This window comes from Nansenia antarctica (genome assembly GCF_963989245.1).
Source record: "Nansenia antarctica genome assembly, chromosome: 7".
Lineage (NCBI taxonomy): Eukaryota > Metazoa > Chordata > Actinopteri > Argentiniformes > Microstomatidae > Nansenia > Nansenia antarctica.
Window position 1 is genome coordinate 46,367,976 of NC_137677.1, and position 9,193 is coordinate 46,377,168.

A 9,193-nucleotide genomic window follows, 5' to 3' on the forward strand; every position below is an offset into this window, starting at 1 on the left:
AAACTCTTGACCGGACTCCCCGCCTCCCCGCCTCCACCATCAGACCTCTGCAGCTCATTCAGAATGCTGGCGGCCGTCTGGTGTTCAATCTCCCCATGTTCTCCCATGTCACCCCCCTCTTTCGCACCATTCACTGGCTCCTGGTAGCAGCTTGCATCAGCCCCTCCCTACTTAAATGGAACAGCCCCTCCCTACTTAAATGGAACAGCCCCTCCCTACTTGCCCCTCTGGGCCCTGGACAGTCTGGACGGATTGATGGCAGCTGCTGGATTGAAAAATCAGGTGTAGTGCTGAGGCGCAAATGTGTACATTTCAAGCCTGCAAACTGCGACACTTTAAATGAATGTGCAATAACACTATGTGCAATATGACAACCCTAGTCGTTTTATCTGTACAGTATAGTATAGTGGATAGTGTACATAGCCTTTATTTATGTAAACCAGCTCCTTTCCCTTCTTGTTTTTTTTGTTTTTTTCTTTCCTAGCACCAGGGGAGCCACCCCTCCCAAATGTCGTTGTTTGGTACCTGTACTATAGCAATGACAATAAAGACCATTCATTCATACTTAAATGGAACAGCCTTCACTGCCCTGGTGCACCTCTGGTGGAACGAGCTTCCCACTGCTGTCAGGACTGCAAAGTCACTCCCTCTCTTCAGCTGTAGATTGAAAACCCATCTCTTCAGGCTACATCTTAACTGTCCCACCTAAAGACCCTCCTAAAGACACTCCTCCGAAAGACCTCTTCATCCTCACTACCTATTACTATAAAAATATCATAGATTTATTTTTCTTATGATGACTGATGGATAGATGATTCACATACTTAGACATGTATTTGTTGTAAGTCGCTTTGGATAAATGCGTCTGCTAAATGCCAAAAATGTAAATGTAAATGCAAAACAAGAGATGTTTTTGAATTCAGAATGTTCCCATCTTTTATTAAATACTATCCAGAGGCAACAGTAGCACATTGTGAAGGCACTTAGAAACACACATACAGACATGCTTCGTGTGCCCAATTAAATGGCAGTAAACTTTAACCATGGCCAATTAAACAATGTATTTTCTAGACTGGTCTTTGACGAGAGCACTTTAATGTATGAGGATATCACAGAAGGAAAGTCGAGTTGTCTTAGAGACCTCTGTTCGTGTGTTCATCATGGCTTTAAGACTCGACAGGAGACAGATCTTCTCTCTGTAAGCGTGTTAGACTATGATACCCATCACCATTCTCCCCCTGTGGCATAGCAGGTAGGAGGGCGGGTCTGGCTCATCGGTGGGAGGGTGGGTGGGTGGCTCGAGTGGGTGGGTTGTGTGGGTGGGATGGATCCTTCATCCCTACTGGCGAGTGAGACATGATCTCAAGGGCTCTCCAGCTCTCTGACGTTGCACACTTAGCCTACACAGTGCCCACACAGAGATATTGTGTCCCCTCTAAGCATCTCCCTCTGTCCCTACCAGCCTATCCACCCTCAAACACATGAAAGACACTGATGCTGACAGGGAAGAGAGGAGGGGAGCAGCAGTACACAGATGAGCTGCCTGCTGCTGCTGCTGCTCATATAGGAGAATATAATAACAGTATGATTCATCCTGGTCCCCTTATGCTCCCCTAGGCTCAGCCCACACACCCTGTTGTCATCCATCTCTCCTTCTAGGATACATATCTACATCATCTACTGCTAAAGCATATGCTGTAGGATAGCATTATGCATTAAACGTATACAAAGTATTTGAGACTGTCGGAAGCACACATTCATACACATTATGCTCCAGCTAGATAGGCTATACTGTGCTGCATTACTCGTAGAAATTGCCCCTCTGTACACCTTGTATGCCGATGTTCTGTAGCACAGTTGAGTTGAACGCACGCACGCACGCACGCCATGCACGGCACTTTCTGACACTGGAGAGATGTTCTGTCTCTGAGGCTCCTTTATCTGCCTGCCAGTGGCCATTAACCACGCAGACCTAAACCATTAAGCCATCCGATTCTAACCTCCAGTCACAACTCCCTGGTAACTACGGCAGTTACTCTGTGGCCCCACTGATGGGAGACAGATATGGAGCATTACACTGGCTGTACACGGACAACACCGCAGCACTGGGGCAGCTGTGTGAGAAAAAGAAACCGGGCCACACCACAATAAGGTTCAGAAGAGCCTTTCGCGTCAACTTGAAGGAGCAGGCTAGTCTTTGAGTGTGCCTACCTCACTACCTCCTACCCACACAAAGGTCAGTTACCTTGAGTGACATAAAAGAGCAGTGCAGTTCAACAGGTGGCATGTATGACACATTGATGGAGTGGTGCAGCAAGCCAGGCTGTATGGAGCATTTTTTTTTACCCTCTCTTTCAACAGCAGCAGTCACTTCATTATATTTCATATACATATCTTATACATATATATCTTATTGGCTTAGTATCTTGACATTAAAACTGAGTGTGTGACATCTGCTGACCGTAAAACTGAGTGTGCATTCATAAAGGCATTCAATCTTATCACTATCACAAAAAAAGGACATCTTCCATTTCAATATCAAGGAGTATGGAGTAACCAAAAAAGCTGCTGTGGCCACAAAGTTAAATGGCAGCGTGGCAGGGAGGGTGGCAGGGTGGGGTGGGGGGGCAGTGCAATGACAGACTGGCAGCTCTGCCCACAGGGAGCTGTCCAGAGAGCTTAGGCTAATGAATGTCAGCTGAGACCGACTGTAGCTTGGGGAGGTGGTTAAAAAGATGGACCATGGCCACAAATGGCCCCTAAGAACCCACCTCATCTCTCTCACTACTTTGTTTATCGGAGCAGGCCCTTAGCCCTATGGGTGAGATAAAGCCCTGTAGAGACAAGCCAAGCAGAGCGATCTACCGTATAGACTTGTTAGGCATGGTATACAAGTGGTTACCGTTGACGAAGCAACGGCAGAGACGAAAGAGATAGAAAACCTTGGAAACTCTAAGAGATAAAGGAAAGGACGTAACACAGTACAACACTGTGCTGAGTCCTTGGTCTACAGAGGAAAGCTGGTGAGACACATCTTGAGGTGATTGGTGTGATAACAGAGGGCTCGATGTGTTAATGTGTTAACAGAGGGATTAATGGCTACCCTTGGCTCTCTTGGCCTCAGAGCCAATACCACCTGTGTTCAGCAGTGGGCACATCTAAACAGCCCAAAAAACTGTCTGGAGCCTATGGGCAGGGCTTGGCGTCACCCACACCATAGCCTCCTTTCTTGCCCTCATTGCTGGCAATGCTGTTAAAACTAACAGTCATCCTACTAGTGGAGATGGAAAAGGGGAACTGGGAAACATTTTTTTTTTTTAAATCTGACAGTCAGAGAGAGAGAGAGAGAGGTAGGGAAATGTGTGTGTGTGTGTGTGTGTGTGTGTGTGTGTGTGTGTGTGTGTGTGTGTGTGTGTGTGTGTGTGTGTGTGTGTGTGTGTGTGTGTGTGTGTGTGTGTGTGCGCGTGTAAGAGGCGGGGGGTTCTAAGTTCTATGTTCAGTATGTTGGGGCAACTCTAGTGGCCCCTCCTCTTCTCTGCAGTAGGGCCTCCCAGTCTATTCAGGAGATGAGGTTTTAAGATTCTGATTCCCGAAATAAGGGCTGGAACAGAGCCTAGAAGGCGCATGCACGATCACACACACACACACTCTCTCTCTCTCTCCCTCTCTCTCTCTCTCTCTCTCTTTCTCTCTCTCACACACACACACACATACACACACACATGCATGCACGCACGCCACGCACGCCACGCACGCCACGCACACACACACACGCACACACACACACACACACAGAAAGGACGTTACGTCAGGCTTTGGCAGTAGTGTGAGGAGAGGAGTGCTTTGCGGAGCCTGTAGCTGCTGCTCTGTGAGAGGTACTGAGTGTCAGAGTGAGTCGTGGATTAGGCCTGCTGCATCACTGGGACAGCTTATGTAAACCTGCACCACTGACATAACCTGCTGCCATTACCTAACCTCACCCACATCTCTCCTGTCACTAAGATCTGGCCCCTCAACTCAGGATTGGAGAGCATCTCTCCTCTTTTTCTTTAAAGATAGATTGCAAAGCACTATTGTTCAAAGAATACAAAGAAAGAAAGCCTCACGCATTCAGGCAAAGTCGTGCAAATTACAAATGGTTACATAAGGAGCACAGAGGGAAGGATGATCAATAGGCGAATACAAAGATCTCCTTCCTGTGTTACTGAAACACTGGCTGCTCTATCCGTGGTCCAGTGGAGCGCTCCCACGGGCCTACTCTGCTAGACTGACTGCTTGTTAATGCCCAGCCCTCCTGTATTGATTACTAACACTGACTGAGTCATTGACTCAGGTATAGATCAAGTACACACATTACAGAGATAAGGCCTCGTTTCAAACCTAATTTATCGTTCTTGTTAGGTCTAATATGTCTGGACTAATGGCTTCTTCTCTGTAAAACCTTTAGCTCAGATATCACAACAGAACAATGTTTGAAAATGATTTTCATAGACATTACTTCTTCGTGATGGTACTGAATATCATTTGCATGTGGGATACTGAGCTGTAGGCTTTGGATAATACAAATGCTCTACGCACTATCTTGATAGACACTAAATCTTAGCAATAGCAAGGTGATTTTGTGGAAACCTTCATGTTTGAGGGAGAACTTCAATTTGTCGTCACACAGTTGGCTGGCCAAGAAGTGACCTCTTTTCATCAGCCAGCAGAGAACAGTGAGGTCATTGTGTTGGGTCCATGTTAGTGCACCCAGCCCCTCCCATATCAGGGGTCCCCTTCTTCCAACATTTCCCCCCAAAACACAAACTAAACTAGGAGCAGAGATTGTTCATCATTGTTCATATATACTGTATATATATGGGCAGTAATTTGCTTCTGCTTTCTTTACAACAAAGATGGATCTCCAAGCTTATCTTACCAGCTACACATCCTGATGGTTGTAGGTGACCTAAGACTATATCCATGCTGACCACATGACATTTGCCACTTCACAGTCTAAACCCCACCTGCCACAGTGCTTTACTCTGCAGTCCCACGACTATATGAACACCTGGTGCTTTCGCACTGCGACCAAGGTGGTTATGCCACAGCACAGCTTTTGCATATCACACTGTGTCTTATTTGCCTATGTAGCCCACATAACAGGCATTGCAGTAACATTCCTATTAATCAGATGCTACTATACCTGGTGGCTTACAGGACAGGCTGCCTTTGCCTATTTTACCACAATCCTCATGGGCAGAACAATGCAGTCACACATACTGTAAACTTCTGGCTGAGTGATTTACATATTTTACTAGACTCATTCACAAGCCAGGACAATGAGGAGATGAATCTGAATGGACATGTAACTATTCCACAAGGGTAAAACATGCTGCATCAATGCACAGGTACACCTGTCAGCATGGACCAGAGGGAGTTACAGTACACATGCGTTCATGTTTTGCCATGTCTGGGAACAAGGATCTACAAACAGAGACAGGCTCAGATCCCAGAGAACAGATGTCTCTCAGTATAGAAAACACCAGCAGGAAGACTACATCTAAAGAGTCCGGATGCGTTCTCCCCCCCCAGAGGAGCTGGCGTAGAGGGGAGAAGTAGGTCTGACAGTTCCACTGATCCTACAGGAGGAGATGAACAGTGAGACTACAGTGTGTCAGCTCTGGCTCTCTGACGGTCTCTGAGCGGCTTTTAAAAATGACTCACTCCAGTCCAGTCTCATCACGGATGCACACGGCATTTACCTGCACCTACCGAGTGGACACAACAGAGGGAAATCAATACCATCAATATCATGTAAATGTGATAGGATTGCAGCATCCCTACAGTATGTTCTACTTAATATCTCTTTAGTATTGGACTGAGAAACCTCAAGGTTTTACAGAAATTGCAAGGCTGCTATACCTAATGCTGTGTGTGTCGCCGGGATGGCTCTAAAATGGAAGGCTCCTTCAGCATAGTAAAGAGCCCTCAGTATTAGTCTCCACCGTTCAAATCTATCTCAATTAATCCATTCAAACCGGTCGAAAGAGACACTCCACTTACAGTGTATTGAGGCACTCTCATTACAGTTGAATTTGTTCCAAAACGTCAGGACAAAGAGGATACATGTATATAATTTCAATGTAATGACTCAGTAACTCCTGTGTGTGTGTGTGTGTGTGTGTGTGTGTGTGTGTGTGTGTGTGTGTGTGTGTGTGTGTGTGTGTGTGTGTGTGTGTGTGTGTGTGTGTGTGTGTGTGTGTGTGTGTGTGAGAGAGAGAGAGAGAGAGAGAGAGAGAGAGAGAGAGAGAGAGAGAGAGAGAGAGAGAGAGAGAGAAAGGGTCCTCGATTATCTTTCTCTAAAACATTGTTATCAAACCTCTTGCAATATGCGTCAATAACTGCGTTTTCAATTGCGAAATCAGTGAAACCTCATATGCGCCACCTAGCGCGATGGACCCTGTGGGGGCAGTGCGTGAGTGAGAATTTAAAGATTCAGATTAGAACAATTGTTATGTTTTCCTCAAATACGTCTATGCGCCAAACACATCAAAGTGTATGTTTATGGCGTAAAAACGATCCTTTGATAAAGTCCTCATAATGTGACATGTGTAGTAGGCTATTCCGTACGACCCATTTGTCCATGCTGAATCAAAACTGAACAAACGCAACAAGTTTCGGTATAATTTAAAACAGACGGTCCAATGTAGGCTAGTATAATATAAAATAAAAGGGAGGACCAGGAATAATTACAAAGACATGGATATAAAATAGGTCGCGATGAGCTAACCGGACTGACGACGTTTCAGCACCATCCGTGCTGGACCTAATCGAAGCGCGTCATCCAGGGCGCTCTGCAGACTGGCGCCCGCAAATCAGCAATTCCTATTAAATGTAATCTTTGAAAGAGCTATCTTTCCTTGGACCATAGATTCAATGAGCGATCGATTCAATACAGCCCACCAGATAGGTTACGGCTACCGCTCTGAATGAACAATAAACAATGTTTGGATTTTTCCCAAGGATTTCATTCATGCCTTTTTAATTAAATAACACCCCAAACACCAATTCAATACGGTTATCTTAGATTAATGCATGCAATGGAATTGACCACAGGTTATGTCAAACTGCCCCGTAGCCTTTATGCTTCACCAGAAAACACAGACAACGAACAATGCGTCCTTTCTCTAAATCGATAGGCTAACATAAGAGGTAGCACACATTATTTCATGCAGATCATGTTAAATACTTAATAATAAAACCCATACGTATAGGTATATGGAATGAATCAATTAACACAAAAACTAGGCAAAAACTCCTTACCATTTTTCACTTGCATTATGGTTTTCATTCAAATAAATAAATATTTCATCTTTACCTGTTCAGCGCAGTCGCTTCGCAATAGAACTCTCTCTCGCTCTCTCTCTCTCGGAGCGCAACGACAGACTACAGAATCTAGGGGCCACGTAGCCCCTCCCGCTGCTCTCCAAATACCGTAAATAGTTCAACAGGAGCGCTAGAGAATTCAACAGTATAATTCACTGGGCTTGGTAGACATAAAAATTGAATTATATACTGTATAATTGCATCTTATATGTCAATGGGCTACACAGCTTGGGCAAAATTGTTACACTAAATGTTATAATAGTAGGCCCATTTATCCTCATTTATCCACGCACACGCACACGCACACGCACACGCACACGCACACGCACACACACACACACACACACACACACACACACACACACACACACACACACACACACACACACACATATTGGGCACAGACAAAGTTCAGATTGCCATCACTGAGACAAGGGATTTGCAGGTGGATTGCAGGGAGTGGAGCAGAATCATGGACAGCCTATAGAAGCCTAGAAGGCTTGCAGCTTCTATCCTCGATGTTGAAGCATGTGTGGGGATGCTAAGAGAGATTGCTAATATCTGAGGTTGGCACTGTTGTTATCAGAGCTCCAGACATATACTGCATATTTGGATGAACATGCTTTTTTCAGTCAATGCGATGCAGCAGGTACAGTCTGACAGCCCGACAGTGACACAACAAGCAAATAATATGATGACAGTAAGAAAGCAGCATGTAGATAGAAAGCCACGAGAGTAGATGGATGGATAAACCAGTGAGACTTGATGTGTTGTTGCTAGTGCTGATATTAGCAGTCTCTCATGAGATAAAGAGCCTCACTGTTACTCCTCAACAGACAGAGATCGACAAACAGGCACACACCCTTCAACCTTGCAGGCCTGTAATCCTGAACATAATCAGAACAGCTTTTTGGCACGGATGGAGGATCGTCTGTGCCATCAGACATCTGCTGCTCACTAATTCCTGACTCCTATTGGGGAAACAGGTAGGCTATCGCTCATTTACACAATCAATCCTGAACATAGGACATACTGACGCTGTATGTCATACACTCGCTGGCCATAAAGCCCCTAAGGAGATTTAAGATGGAGCACAGATATGTTCTTCCCCGATGATGAGGCCCACAGTGGGATGAAGCAGCAACCAGTGGTGGGATGATGTAAATGAACTGCAATGGACTGCACTTATATAGTAAGTGCAGTCCAACACGCTTTACAATGGCCTCTCATTCACCCATTCACATTCACACACACCGATGGCAGCAAGCTACCATGCAAGGCTGCTCATTGGGAGCAATTTGGGGTTCAGTGTCTTGCCCAAGGACACCTCGATACGTGGACAGGAGGATCGAACTGCCGACCTTGCGATCATTAGACGCCGTCTCCACCTCCTGAGCCACAACCGTAACCAATCAATACAGCAATAGTTGTCTCAGGCCAGTCCATGCCAACAGTAGCATCGCAACCCATTCCACTACAGCAGCCTACATACCAAGCTACTCCAGGCTATTGATGTTACATCTCTGTAGCTGTCAAACTAATTCGAAAAGCATAACAAGAGCCGGATATTTTGTATAAACAGCATAACATTTAGTAAAAGCAGAATATTCTGTAGTCATCCAACCCAGACAACTGCAGATACAACAGCTTAAGTCAGCTAAAGACAACAGTGAATTACAGTGAATAAACAGACCATGTGTTATGGACATCATTATAAGAATACAGTGATTTTATTATGATCTCTGGGGGGGAAGGTTGGACTTGAGGCACAAGGGCACTGGCTCTTGAGACCCCTGGATCCTTAGCTAATGGGCGTAGATGCTTC